The sequence below is a fragment of the Cavia porcellus genome, unplaced genomic scaffold (assembly GCF_034190915.1).
Source record: "Cavia porcellus strain 051 isolate PalLab524CR breed Dunkin Hartley unplaced genomic scaffold, mCavPor4.1 scaffold_22, whole genome shotgun sequence".
Lineage (NCBI taxonomy): Eukaryota > Metazoa > Chordata > Mammalia > Rodentia > Caviidae > Cavia > Cavia porcellus.
Window position 1 is genome coordinate 55,804,283 of NW_026947505.1, and position 15,349 is coordinate 55,819,631.

General features: G+C 36.7%; 1 pseudogene; it reads right to left on the reverse strand.

Moving 5' to 3' along the window:
- Positions 1–2,310: 2,310 nt before the first annotated feature.
- LOC100730902 (THO complex subunit 7 homolog) lies at positions 2,311–3,732 on the reverse strand (annotated as a pseudogene).
- Positions 3,733–15,349: the final 11,617 nt, after the last annotated feature.

The following is a 15,349-nucleotide window of genomic DNA, read 5'->3' on the forward strand; positions in this document are numbered from 1 at the left end:
CACACTAAAATTAGTTCCCAGACATTAAGCGTTCTGAGATTCTGTGTATAAAGTATTTATAGAGTCAAGAAGTTGGGTGAAAATTCTAATTAACTTGGTCACATCAGGAGTTTATTATAAGCCCACCATTTTACTCATAAATGGTTAAGATTGAGTTTATTATAAGCCCACTGTTTTACTCATAAAAGGTTAGGATTGACAAGAAAAAAAGCTGCAAAAATAACATCCAACTTTGTATCCTCTATTCTTCCAAATGAACCCCAGACCCCACTTCCATAGCCAAGAATAAACTCTTGCAAGAGTCAAAATGTCAGGTGGAGCATCTGACTGGTTGAGTCTAGGTCATCTCCCCAAGCTCTGTGTTGCAGTGAGTTATAAGGGGGAAATCAGTCCCTTTCAATTTTATAGAGAGAAATGAAGTGATGTCTCCCAATGTGTTTTGTTCACTAAGTGTTATCCTGCCTTAGGAGGAGAATTATATGCTGGGCAACAAAAGGCAATTTCCATCATAGTTCCTTCCTGTATTTCAGAGTACCAAGACAGAGGTTTACACGCTCTGAGTTATCCCTTCCTTTCATAGCCCATTAAGCAGGAGTCACCAGCTATGGCTCTGATAGTGGCCCTGTGAGTGTACCTTGCCTATGAATACATTATCATGTTCTATTTTCAAAATTCATACTACAGTTTACAGCTTCCCTTCTCTATTTCCCTAGTCCTAATCCAGAGGTTTGGAAACATCCAGAGGAGTTATTCATACACAGGTCACTGCGCCTCCCCTTCAGAGTTTCTCATTCAATGGGTTGAGAAAAGGACCTGAGAATTTGCAGTTCTAATAAGGTTGATGGATGGTGATACTCCACTTTAAGAACCACTTTCCTGGTCAAGCCAACATCATCAGTTACCTGGTCTGCCACTCTGGTTTCCTGGCTGATCTGCCTCCATTTTTACCTCCATTCTCTTCATGCACACAGCATGATCTTTTTAAAAGGTTAATCATATCTTTCTCCTGATTAAAATTCTTTAGGTCTCTTCTATGCATCCCTTACCATGGTCAACAAAGTCCAGGGAGACCTCTAGTTGCTCCTATTTCTGTTCTTTACCTTGAACACACGGTTACAGGTCTTTGTACTTTAGTCCTTCTAAGATGCTCACCTTCGGGGGAGAAATTGGCCGGCTCTGGTTCATCCTTGATGACAGGCTTGAGTGTTATCTTCTTAATGCCATCCTTTATCGCCATGCTCGAAGAGGCCTTCTGGTTTACTTCTTCACTATTTTGCTTTTTCCCTTTCATTGTAGTTACTCCATATCATTAAATTATCTTGCTACTTTGTCATCCTATTTACTGTGGTCTTCACCACTGTGACTGTAAGTTCCTCAAGGGCCGGGCTTTAACTTTACAAGTTAGTGTAAGTATTTTCCCCTAAATTTCAACCTGTCAGAATGAGCTAGTCTGATTCATCCCAGCAAGGATTTACCTTATACAACACATGGGCAGCTGAAAACAAAGGTGATATTTAGGAAACCTCCTTCCTGACCTTAGCCCCAGCTGTCTTTGCCATCTTTCTCTTTCTGGTTTTTTTTTTTTTTGGGGTGGGGGGTGCTCAGTGCCTCACTGCGGCATCTATGATCTCTTCAGGATGATCTCTTCTGTAGTGACTTAGTTTGGTGTCAGACCTCTCCATCGTTTCTTTTCTTTTTTAAAAAATCATCAGCACATATTTGCAGTACATAATTATTCCATTTATGTAGGGAGTTGATACACATATATAATACATCTTAATTTTTTTTACCTCCCCTTATCCTCCTCTCTCTCCTCCCTCTCACCATACAGAGTTCTCTCTTTTCCCAGGAGGACTACTGCTGCTGCATGACAATGGGAGGTTAAGTGCTTTGACTTCATTGGTGATTAAGAGATGCCAAGGTCCTTTTGATAATAAACCACATCTAAGATGCAGCTAAGGATTATCAAGTACAACAACAAACCAGTTTTGAATGTGTGGGAATTTGAGCTTTTTTATAACTTGTGCTTTGCTTTGGATTTTGTATGATTTAAAATAAGTTGAAATATCAAGCTACTATTGGAACATCAGGGTTATGAAAATATAAAAAGCAAGACAGAGAAGATCCTGAAAAATATGTTAGAAAGTGATCAGCAAGAATCTGACATTTGTCCTTTTCTCTAAGCATGTAGTGAGGTAGAGTGATGCACTCTAAGCATATAGTTATTCACAACAGAAAATTTATTTACACACCTCAGTGTTACACTCAGTAATGTTCTTGTCAACATCAAAACATAGAATTTTTTTACATTTAGAAAAGCAGAGTCACTTTGCCTGAGTCATGACTGCTCATATCTTTCCACACGGTGAAGTGCTGCATGTTGACTGAGGTTGACAATTTAGATTCTGTGGCTGATTCGTTCTGTTTATGGAAACAGTTGAGAATATTAGAACATATTGAGAAGAAATGACTTGGGTTGGTAAAAAATACCGTAGCAAAAAATTTCTAAGGGAGAATAAATAGGAATTATGAAAATTGTGTAGCTTCCTCGTACCTTTCTCTTCATTTAGGATTCACAGGTCTCCTTGATTCATCCTTTGTCTGACTGTTGAGAGTTAACCTTGTACTGTTTGAAGATTTATAACCTACTCTGGTGCTTGGTGTTGATCCAAGCTTCGCTCCCTTATCACGATTGATTAGTATTCTTAGAACACCATTTTGATAGCTTTCCCTTCTGATCAAGGTTCGTTTATGGGAGGTAGTAGGCAAAATCTCACTTTCTACTTAAGCATTAATGACCCTACATCATGAATATTTTTAAAATTGTGGTAAAGTATACATTTTATAAAAGTTATTATTTTAGAATTCTTTTCCAGCTTTAAACACATTTTATCGAACATATTTGAGTGTTGTTTCCTGTGTTTTAAGAATAAAAAATGAGCTTCAATAAAAATATACTGAAGTCATTTTTCTTCATGTGAGGAAATATGAATGAGATGAGGATTAATATTTAAAAGCAAAGTATTTGCTGCCAAAACTTTAAATATTTCAAGAGCACAACAAATTCTAAGATACTAAGATCATGGAGCTTTTTCAATATTCTTGGGAATGGTGAGCGATTAACCTGCAACGGCTTGGGATCCATTTCTATGCTTGTTCTTCGAGCTTCTTCTACGTCTGAGAGCTTTTCATCATTTTCCAGAGTCTGCTGAAGTTCATGGATGGTGCTAAGAAGAATGTGAACTGTTTCCGTCATAATTTCAGCATATCTTCCACACTTTCTTTAATGTGTAAAAGATGCTCTAATTCTTCCCCAGAGCTGCTGGTTCCTTTAAGGTCTTATGCCAGTCTGGATGATGCTAGATCACCTCTGCCAGATCATCATATTCTTGGCGATTTTTTGTATTTGTTTTGCTTGAAGAATTACACACCTAGCAATTTTTTCATGCGTTCCTGCAATGCTGCATTCTATTTCTTTGTAAATTTTTCATAGTTTTCCATTTTCCTGAGATTCGTATCATACACCAGGAAAATTTTGCCCATGGAAAACTCACACTGGGATAGAGTGCTCAGCATACTTTGGTACTGGTTGTATCCCTCTTCTTGGGACCCAGAGTTGCACCATGGAATAAAACGTTTCACTAGCAGATTAATTCTGCGGTTGTCTCCAGCACCATCTCCATCAATAAGGAGATGTTTCCTTATGACTTCATTGTCAGTCATGGCTCCCATGGTGCGCACTATTTTACAATTTTGTAATTGTTCAGTTCTGTGGCATTAATTACATTTGTGATGTTGTGCAATTATCTTTATTATTCATTTTCAGAACTTTGTTATGGTCCCAAAAATCAACTCTGTATTTATTAAATAATACTCTTTCTTCCCCTAGTCTCTACTTCCTATGTCTATGAATTTGCATATTTTAGGTTCTTCATATAAGTGCAACTCAGTATAAACAGATATAGTATTTGTCCTTTTGTGTTTGGATTATTTTCACTTAGCTTAATATTTTTAGAGTTAACTTGTCTTCTCATGTTGCTGGATTTATCAGAATTTAATCCCTTCTTATTATGGTTTGTGTCTAGGTGTACCCCCAAAGCCTCATGCAGTCAATAGGTGGGGCTTTTTCAGAAGTGTCTGGATCTAGAGTGTGATGCTGGGATTGATTCATGTTGTGATGCTAGGATCAAGGTCATGAGGACTAAGGTGTGAGTGCTACTCGCCCTAAGTACCATGGAAAAGATATAATGGATAGAAGGGACTGCGGTTATCCCTTGCATACTTTTCTGCCTTCTCCCCACCATGAACTGTTTCTCCTCTGTGATGCCTGCTTGCCATGCCACTCTGCCTTGAAGCCAGTCGATTCTGGACTGAAACTTCTACAAACTGTGAGCTAAATAAATCTTTCTTCTTTTAACTTTGACTGTCAGCAATGAGAAAAAACACTTCCTAGGGTGGAAAATATTCAATTATACAGACCACATTTTTGACCCAGGTATTTATCTGCAGGCATTTTGGGTTGTTTCCACTCTTTGGCTATTGTTATTAGTGCTGCTCTACTTGCATTGATAAGCAGGTCCCTTTTTACAATTCTTTTGAAATAGAGTTATGGGTCCACATGGTAATTATGTACTTAGCTTTTGGAAGACATGCCCCATGGTTTCGATACACATGCACCTTTGGTTCTCTTCTTGCTTTTGGTGCCCCTTCTGTGGTAAGGGTGATTCCCAGAACCTTTCCTGTGCCAACTCGCTTACGAGATGGATACAAATGTGTCTCCTCTTCCCAACCGCTTGCCAGTTTTCCCTTCTATAAGTAAAATGCAAGAACTTCCTTCTTGACAATAAATCCCAAAACCTGCAATCTTGATATTAAAAAATGATTACAAGGATATACCTCAAGTCTTTATATTTTTTCTCCCAAGAAAGTATATGGCACCACGTTCTCAGAGCCCTTTCCCTTGTCACCATCCGCTTCTCCACATATATGGCAGGAGCTTCCTAGGAATCTGTTTCCTCCCCAGTTTCCAGCCCCTCAACACTCAGTCTTCCTGTCTCTCTTCCTTGTCTGTCACCTAAGCTTAGGGTAAGGGCAACGTACTCGTTCAGGTTTTAAAGCGTTTTGTTTTCCCCCACCACTTTCTGTAAACACTTGGCTGCTGACAAAAAGTGAGACTTACTTTATGAAAGTTAGAGAAGTGCAAAACATTTGAGTGTTCATGCAGTAGTAACATCCTCCTCCTTCTACATGTAGCTTAAAAATATTTGTTTTTTGCATTATAAGAATATTTTCCCCAGATAAACTAACCCATATGAGACTAGATTTGGGGCTCTTACATCTTTGCTTTGATACCCTTATTGTCAAAGTGCATATTTCTTACCTGGATATTCCAAACTCCCAGTGACCCAGCCTCAGTCTCCCTTTCCGGCCTTATCAACACGACTGCCTTTCGTGACCTCTCTGCCCCAAATAACAGTATTCCCACTACTTCCCAAACTGTGCTCATTTGATTTCTTCCATTTGCTGTATTTTCTTTCCTCTTGCACCTGCCCAATTTCTACGTGTCTATCAAATTCAAAGTCAAATACTGTTATTTCCATAAAAATAGTAATATGTGCAAAGAGTTTACAACGGTCTGGTGGTTAGGAAGCACTAGATAAATAGTACAGAGTAAATTCTTTGCCTTACACTGTTACTATTCTTATAAATGCTTATTTACAATTTATAAACTTTTTGCCTTATTTATTTTTGTATGTTTTACACAGACGATATCAAGTTGTACTCTTTTGACAACAAGCAAACTGGCTTAAACAGAAAGCAGAATTTACTGGATCACGTAACTGAAAATTTCAGGCGCACGTGGGATTTCACTCTTCCTAAACTCAGCTGTGCTCTCCTTTATGTGTTTTCTTTACGTGGGTTGGAGGAGGGCAGAAGGCTGCATTAGCTTCAGACTCCAGTTTCAGATTTAGGAAAGATATGGCCTGCTCTCCAGGAAACGATCCTGCAAATGACCCTCCTGGGGCAGAGGTTCATTACTGAATCAATCACTCTTCACAACATACTTAATATATATTTATTTTTGCTTTTCCCTTCCTTTTCTCCTCTATTCTCCCATCCTTCTCTTTCCTTTTGAACAGTTTCTTCCCATTTCACAATGTCTAATGGGCATTTTGGATCTTATTTACTCTATTGGTGTCCTATATTAGTGAGACAATATAGTGTTTACACATGTGAGTCTGTTTTATCTCACTTATGAGTATGGTTTCTAGTTGCATCCATTTACTATAAAAGCCTTGAGTTTATTTTTCTATGTGGCTGAGTAGTATTCCACTGTATAAACATACCACATTTTAAAAATCTATTCCTCTGTTGATGGGCATTGGGTTGTTTTCAAGATCTGGTTATTATGCAACTATAAATGTGGGTGAATATATATTGCTGTGGTGTGATGTTTTTAATTCATCTGAGAAAATGCCCAAAAGGGGAATAGCTGGGTCTAATGCAACCTCTAATCCTAGCTTTTTGAGCGATCTCCACACTGATTTCCAGAGTGGCTGCACCAAGTATAGACTCCCACCAAGAATTGAGAAGGGTTCCTTTTTCCCTATGTCTCCTCCAGCATTTGTTATTGGTTGATTTCTTTTTTAGTAAAAGAAGAATAAAAATGATAATGTAGAACTTCAAAACAAAATAATAGGAGATTAACAATGCCTAATGTCTTAGTTACTTTTCTCTCATTGCTGAGACAAAATATCCAACATCCAAAATTAAGAAAGGAAAGGTTTATTTAGTTGACAGTTTATGGAGATTTTAGTCCATAATCAGCTGGCTTCAGGCAGGGTGGCATGGGACAGGGCAACAGTTCAAAGCAGCAGAAGACAGCAAGAAAAAAAAAAGGTGTGTATGTGTGGGAGCAAGCTTATTTTCTTCCCTGATACTGTAAGCAGGCTACTTACCCACCTCATTTCCATGCTGTCTTCTTGTAGAGGCTCAGGGTGTTTACCAAGTGAGGACACCAACCCCTGCTGAGTTACTTGGTTAAACTTCTAAACTTCTCAATTCTCAAGTTGACACCAGTGTATCAACCATTACAGTTAATGTACTGCATGTTGTTATCTTCAAACTAGTTACTCAGATGACAAGATATAGCCATAAAAATGATCAAATAATGAAAGCACAAATCATTGTATTGGTCAATTTCTTGATAATAGCCATTCTTTCTGGAGTGAAATGAAATCTCAGTGTTGTTTTAACTTGCATCTCCCAAATGACCAATGATGTTGAACATTTTTTCATATATTTATTTACTATTTGTATTTCTTCATCTGAGAAGGGCATAGGCATCTCAGAAGCCCATTTTTGGACTGGATCTTTGAATTTGGGGAGTCTGATTTTTTTCAATCTTTTACATGTTCTATATGTTCTTTATATGTTCTGGAACTTCCTTTGAAGAACAGTTAGATAAAATTTTTGCTCACTCTGTGGGTTGTATTTTCACACTGTTGGTGATTTGTTTTCATGTGCAAAAACTTTTTAGTAAGATGAGGCCTCAGTTGTTAATTTCTTATGCAATTAGGTTTTGTTCATGAAGTCTCGGCCTATACCCATATCTTCTACCTACTTTCTTTTCTAATAGACTTACTGTTTCTGTTTTAATATTTTGCTTTTTTTTGGGGGGGGGCTGTGCCAGTGAGCTATGTCCCTGGCCTTTAATATTTAGATCTTTGATTCACTTTAACTTTAGTGCATGATATTAGACATGGGTCTAGTTTTAGTGTTTGGCTTGTGATAAGCCATTTTTTCCAGCACCATATGTGAAACCATCTTTCTTCCAGTGAACATGATTGGCCCCTTTGACAAATCTTCTACTCTGTGCCACTGATTCTCAGGTCTGGTGTTTTTGTCAGTACCGTGCTGATTTCTTCACAGTAGCTTTTAGTATAATCTCAAATCAGGGATTGTGATGCCTCCTGCCTTGCTTTTGTTGCCCAGAATTGCTTTTACTATTTCTAGTCCCTTTTGGTTCCAAATAAATTTTAGCAATGTTTCCTCTAGTTCTGTGGTATTCTAGTGGTATTCTGATCAGAATTGCATTAAATCTGTATAACAATTTTGAGAGTATGGCCATTTTCACTACATTGGTTCTTCCTATTTTTGAAGAAGAGATATCTTGGTGCTGGAAAAACTGGCTTATCACAAGCCCTTTTCTGATATCCTCTTGAATCTTGTTTTTCAGAGTACTGCACTTTTCAGTGTATAGATCTTTTACTTCCTTTATTAGATTGATTCCCAAGTATTTAATTTTTTTGGATGCTATTGTGAATGATGTGGTTTCCCTACTTTGTCTCTCAGTGAGTTTGTTGCTTGTGTACAGGAATGCTATTGATTTTTGAGTGTTGATTTTGTATCCGGTTATGCTACTGAATTTGCTTATTAGCTCTAGGAGTCTTTTGATGGAGTTTTTGGGGTCTCTATGTAGAGTATCATGTCATCTGAAAATAATAATGATTTAACTTCTTTCTTTCCCATCCTTATTACTTTTATTTCTCTCTACTTTCTAATTGCTCTGGCTAACATTTCCAGAACCGTATTGAATAGGCGTAATGATAGTGGACTTCCTTGTTTGTTTCTGATTTTAGATCAAAAGCTTTCAGTTTTTGTCCATTTAGTATAATGTTGGCTGTTGGTTTGTCATAGATGGCTTTTATCAATTGAGGTGAATACCATCTATTCTGGCTTGCTGTAGGGTTTTTATCATGAATGAATGTTGGACTTTGTAAAAAGCTTTTTCTGCATTTATTGAGATGATCATGTGATTTTTGGTTTTTGGCTCTGTTGATATAGTGTAACACATTTATTGATTTGCATATGTTGAATCATCCCTGCCTTCTGGGATGAATCCCACTTGGTTGTGTATAATCCCATGGTCATGTATGAATCCCACTTGTCATATACAATCTTCTTGATGATTTGCTACATTCTGTTTGCCAATATTTTGCTGAGGATTTTTGCATCTATGTTCCTTAGGGAGATCAGCTTGTAGTTCTCTTTTTTGCTTGGGTCTTTCTCTGATTTTGGTATCACAGTAATACTTGCCTCCAGAAAGTATTGATTCTCTTTCAATTTCATTAAAGAGTTTAGGGAATATTGACATTCAGTCTCCTCTAAATTTCTTGTAGAATTCAGTTGTGAATCCATCAGAACTTGGTCTTTTCTTCATTGGTAAGTTTTTAATTACATTTTCAATCTCATTAACTGATATTAGGTTATTTGGAACTTTTATATCTCCCTGATTCAGTTTTGGCAATTCATATCTAGGAATCCGTTTATTTTGTGTGTGTTTTCCATCCTATGAGTTTAAAATTTTTTGAAGTAGGTTATTGATGATCTTCTGAGTTTCCATGAGATCTGTAGTGATTTCACCCTTTTAAATCCTTACTGCATGAATTTGAGTGTTTTCTTTCCCTTTTTAAAAATAAGGTTAGCTAAAGGTTTATCAATTTTATTTATTTTTCCAAAGAACCAACTCTTCCGTTCATTAACTCTTAATATATTGTTTTCTTAGTCTCCATTGTGTTAATTTCTGCTTTGATCTTTATAATTTCCTCCTTCATGTGGGCATTGGACTTGTCTTGTTTTTCTTTTTCTAGAAGCTTGAAATGCAACGTTAGGTTGCTTATTGGAGCTTGTTCTGTTTTCCTTATGTGAGAATTAATTCACTGTTATAAATTTCCTCTTAGTACTACTTTCATAGTGCCCCATAAGTTCCAGTATGTTGTATTTGAGCTCTCATTTTGTTGTAGATATTATTTAATTTCTTCCTTAATTCCATCTGTGACCATTGGTTGTTCAGAAAAGTGTTATTTAATTTCCATGTGTTTATGGAGTTTTTGTGGTTCCTTTTTCCATTAATTTCCAATTTAATTGCATCATGATCAGATAATATACACAGAATAATTTCATTTCTTTATCATTTATTTAAGCATGTTCCACAGGCTAATATATGGTCTCTTTTAGAGAATGCCCCACTTGCAGCTGACAAGGATGTGTATTCTGACGATGTTGAGTAGAACACTGAAAACTTTACTAAATCTATTTGTTCACAGGTTTGATTTAGTACTGATATTTCTTTGTTGGTTTTTTGTCTAGTTGATCTATTTCTTTGTGATAATGGGATATTAAGGCCCCTAATTAAAACTGTGTCATTGCTTATGTGATTTTTCACATCTATTAGTAATTGCTTTATATATATAATTGCATATATATATATGTATCCCTGTGTATGTATTTATGATTGTTATTGCTTCCTCTTGATGTTTTTCCCTAATGAGTATGCAGTGACCTTATTTATCTTTTGATCATTCTTGGCTTGATGTTCACATTTTCTGTAAATGGAACAGCTGCCATTGCTTTTTTGGGTTCCTATTGCATGGAAGATTGTTTTCTATTCTTTGATTGTCAGCATAGAAATTTCTTTTTGAGTTAAATGTATTTCTTGTCTACAGAATATTTTTGTATTTATTTAAGTTAAATGTATTTCTTTTATACAGAATATTTTTGGATATTGTTTCTTGATCCATTCTGTTAGTGTGCTTTGGATGGGTGAATTGAAGCCATTTTCATTGATGGTTATAACTGATATGTATTGGCTTGTCTTTGTCATGGTATTTTCCTGTGATGGTTCCCTACATTTCCCTTTTGTCTAATTGCTTGCTGTCATGGTTTATGTTTGTGTCCCCTAGGCCTCATGAGTTTGCATTGTGTATTTGTGACTGGTTCACTGTCTAGTGTTTGGATTGATGGTGTCAGTGCTCCACCCACCTAGGGGTGGAGCCAGGATGTGATGTAATGGCCGGAAGATGTGTCTTGCTCTCTTTGCTGGTTCTAGCTTGCTGTTGGCGGGTGCCATGAAAGGCAGCCCAGCCATGCCTGCTTGCCTGGGAGCCAACTGAGTGTGGACTGAAACCTCCAAAAACTGTAAAAAATAAACCTTTCCTTTCCCATCTTGGGCATCAGGTATTTTGTCTCAGCGATGAGTAAAAAGTGACTAAGACACTTGCCTTGCCTGGTGCTTTTTTTCTGTTGTTGTTCTTGGAATTGTGGTCATTGTTATCTATATCTAGAATATCTTACAGTACTCTTTGTGGGGTTGGCTTTGTGATCATGAATTTCTTCAGTTATTTTTTTGTCATGGAAGCATTTTATTTGTCCACTAATTTTGAAAGATAGTTTTGCAGAGTACATCAATCTAGGTTAGAGGTTGTTTTTTTTCAGGATTTGAAATATTTCACTCCAAGCTCTTCTTAACTTGAGGATCAGTGTTGCAAAGTTTACCATGATTCCAATGGGCTTTCCTTTATAGGTGACCTGTTTCTTTTCTCTACACTTTTAATATTCTGTTCTTTGTGATGAATTTCTAGAATCTTGATTATTGTCTGTTTTGGTTTAGTTTTATTTTGATCATGTCTATTTGGAGTTCTATATGATTTATTTATTTGTACATCAAATTACTTATTTATGCTTGGAAAGTTTTCTGCCATTATTTCTGTGAAGTTTTTTTTATGGCATTTGTCTCATTTTCTCATTGACCCCATATCAGTCTTATGTTATTCCTCTTGTAGCTGTTGGATTGAGTTTTCATGGTCTCTTGCTATCTTTCTTTTTTGACCATTACCTACAATTCTTTCTTTAAGATCTGAAATTTTGTCCTCTCCCTTCATTCAATCTGTTGCGTATACTTTCAATGGAGGTTTTAATCTCTTGGATTTCTATTTGGATATTTTTAATGTAGTTCCTATGTGGGGCATTTTTTGTTTCCATCATTTTTCTAAGCTCATCGTTTCTTTAATTTGTGTCTTCTCTGATATCTTTGATTTTAAGCATCATTTCTTTTTGTACTTGAGAGATCATTTTCTCTGTAGTTTTTTCCACTTATTTTTTCACTTCTATTGCTATAATTTCAGAAAATTCCTTTGATTTCCAATTTCATCTATATCACTGAATTCCAGGCTTATCTTGGGTGGGCTGCAGATCTGGGGTTGTATTTTGCATCTTTTTTTTGTGCTGGGAATCAAACTCGTGATCATGTACTTGCAGGTAGATGCTGTGCCACTGAGCTATTTCCCCAGCCCCAGCATTTTGCTTCTGTGTCCTGTCATTTTCTATTTTACCTTATTTTATTTTATTTTGTTTGTATGTTGATGCTTGAAAATTTCTTAAGATAGATATCTTTATCATTAGTATTAGGCTCCCCTAGGAGAGATCCGTTCTTCAGTTATGTCCTATGGATGGAGGTGGTTCTTTATAACTATCCCAGGACCTGACCTTCCCAATTTGTAAAGGATGTAAGTTTACTGTTAGGCTCAGCACTCAGTCCTTTTGTACTGAGCTGTGGTGATGATTATGACCCAATACAATCTTGTACAATATTATCATACAGGGGAGAAAAACTGATTATAACATGTATGACATCCTGGCAAAAGTAGTAAAGTTAATAATAATAATAGTTTAAAGTACAGATTAACTACAGGTTATGGTAACCATTAACCTGCTACCACTGACCACAGTAGCAAACTCTAATGTTATATGATAAAATCAAACATATACCATGTGCTTGTATGCAGTCATTTCCCCCTTATTGGAGTTAAGATGTGTAGGGGACAGGATAAAGTGATAAATGAGGTCAAGAGCAGTAGAGTTGAGACTGGAGATCAAAAGATAATCAATGAAGTTTTGGGAAACTGGAGGACACAGAAATGAAAGGATGAAATAGAATGTGAAGGAGTAATCAGAAAGACAATGTTTACCCACTGAAAGTTTAAATTTAAGAAGTAGTTGAGGAAAGGGAGAAAGAGTGAAAAAGAAAAGAAATCTAACCAGTGAAAGAAGAAAGAGAAGGAGAATGAGAAAGAAAAGAATAACAGAAAGAAAGAAAAAAAAAAAAAAAAAAAAAAAAAAAAAAAAAAAAGGAGACCTGGGAAAGAGAGGAGGGGAAAAAAAGCCCCAAAATAAAAAACCAAACCAAACCAAAATACAAAACAGAATAAGACGACATCCAAACAGACAGTAAAGGGAGAGCCAATCAGACAACAAGGGAGAATGAAAATAGTAAAATACATCTGGTGTTTACAGTTGTGTGACAGTGTCCGTAATAGATTGTAGAAATGTGCTGGGCCTGGAGCTGATCCTGGCCCCTGGATGTGGGGCTGGGACTGGTCTTCTGATGTTGGAGTTCTCCAGAGCCCACTGCTGACTCCTCTGTTGCTTCAGACACTTCCACGTTGCCGGTCTCACCGATCACTGTGCTTTCCAAAGGCATGTGTGTGCCCTCCAAAGGCATGTGTGCTTCTCACCTGGCCGTTTTGGGTCTCGTGGGCTTCTTGTCTGTCCACCCACCAGAGGTGTGTGTCTCCATTGTTTTAAAAGAGCATGTTTCACCTTTTTTAGACAAAGTGAAAAACTCTTGAGAGTCTCGTAAGGTAGTGTTAGATTTGATCTTTTACTTTGAAGCCATTCAATGTCTTTAACCTTTCTTTGGAGAGCCTGTTTTCAGACATTGACTCTAGTGACTTTAGGCACAGTTTTTGCTTAAGATCTGGACCTTAATTCTCAGCAGAAAATGTATTGAAGCATCTCTTAAACCCAGTGTTTCTTTGACCTCCAAGGATGTCTGGAAGGAAACGACTCAGCTGTGTTGACTAACTGCTTTCTTTCAGCGGGACCTTGGGCTGCTGCCAAGCTGTCTCTGCTGCTATAGCCTCTTAACATACCCTCCGTGCTCACGGAGCATCACATGCGCCTACACACCACCCTGCATGCCCAGGCACTTGCTGGAGCTGGGGTTTATTTCTCTGTGGCAGCTGCTGACATCACCTTCTCTAAACTCCTGATACAAAGGACCACCTGGGCTTTTTTAAGTCATTCTTGCTCTGAATCCCTGGCAATCTAATCACTTTATTTCTGAGCTCCCACAGTGGACAAGAGTGGAATGTGATTTGCTGTTCCAGATTCCAAGGAATGAAACAGAAACAAGAGCTGCTTCTCGATGACTTTGTCCCTCTCTGCTCTGGCCTGTGGAATGATGTTGTTTACGGTTTAATTCGTCTCTGATCTGCATGCCCCATGTGGGTTCTTACAGTTTTCTGTGAACGTATCAAAGAAAATTTAAAAAGCAAAAGGAGGGGAGAAAAGTCTGGTCACTGGTGATGATCTTTCGTATGTGTGCTTTTCTATAGTTGTCAAAATTTATACAGTGATCATGAATTCAATTTGAAATTAGGAAAAAATACCATCATGTTGAAATTAATCTAAAGCGGTCAAAAAACCAAAATGATGGCCAAATATTTTTCAATAAAATGCAAATAAAAAGAAAACAACAGCAGTAAGGATTAGAGAAAACAAGATTCATCATAACTGATCCTTGTTTTTACATTTTTGGCATTTTATGAATTATGAATTCAAAATGAAGACACTATAATGAGAAAAGTCATGTGCTGCTGGCACAGCTTGAAATCCCAGCTACTTGGGAGACTGAAGCAGGATCACAAGTTCTAGGCTGGTCTGAGCAACTTAATGAGATCCTGGCTCAAAATAAAATAAAAGAGTTTAGGGTGTATCTTAGTGGTGTCACGTTGCCTAGTGTATGCATTAGGTCCTGGGTTAGTTCTCAGTACAGTGCTAGAAAAAATAGTTATGAGAAAAGCACAACATTAAATATAAAAAATAAAAATGGACATAAATGGAGAAATCCATGAAAAAATAATTGTTATGAGAAACCTAAGCACCAGATTTTGACAATCAATAGAATAAAAAGACACCAAAATTTGGAAGACCGTAACTATTAAAATTGATTGATAGGCAAATTCTGAATTTTGTTCCCTAGCAACAAAGAATAAGCCTTTCTTAAAATATTATTTAAAACCCTTAGCAAAACAAATAATATATACAGCCACAAATAAAGCTTTTGTCCAAATTGCAACAAAACTAAAACCAAATCACAAAAGTTTAAACAAAAACATTAAAAATAAAAACCCAAGCACTTAGAAATAAACAAAAAAGTTTATTTCACTGCATCAAAAAGAAAATAAAGATTATAACTGCAAGCTATTTAGAAAATGATAAAAATCAGAATATTATATATCGCTTTTATGGAATATGGGCAGCTCTGTACAAAGATGTATGCTGTGAGTCCCACATGCTGTTATCAGTAATGCAGAAATAATGAAAATAAAATATGACTGAAATGTATAACTAAAAATAAGAAATAAAAGAATAAAATAAACCCAAGTAAGCACAAATAGAGATAAATGCACAGTTTATGAATTAGAAAATAAGGCTGGGGATTTAG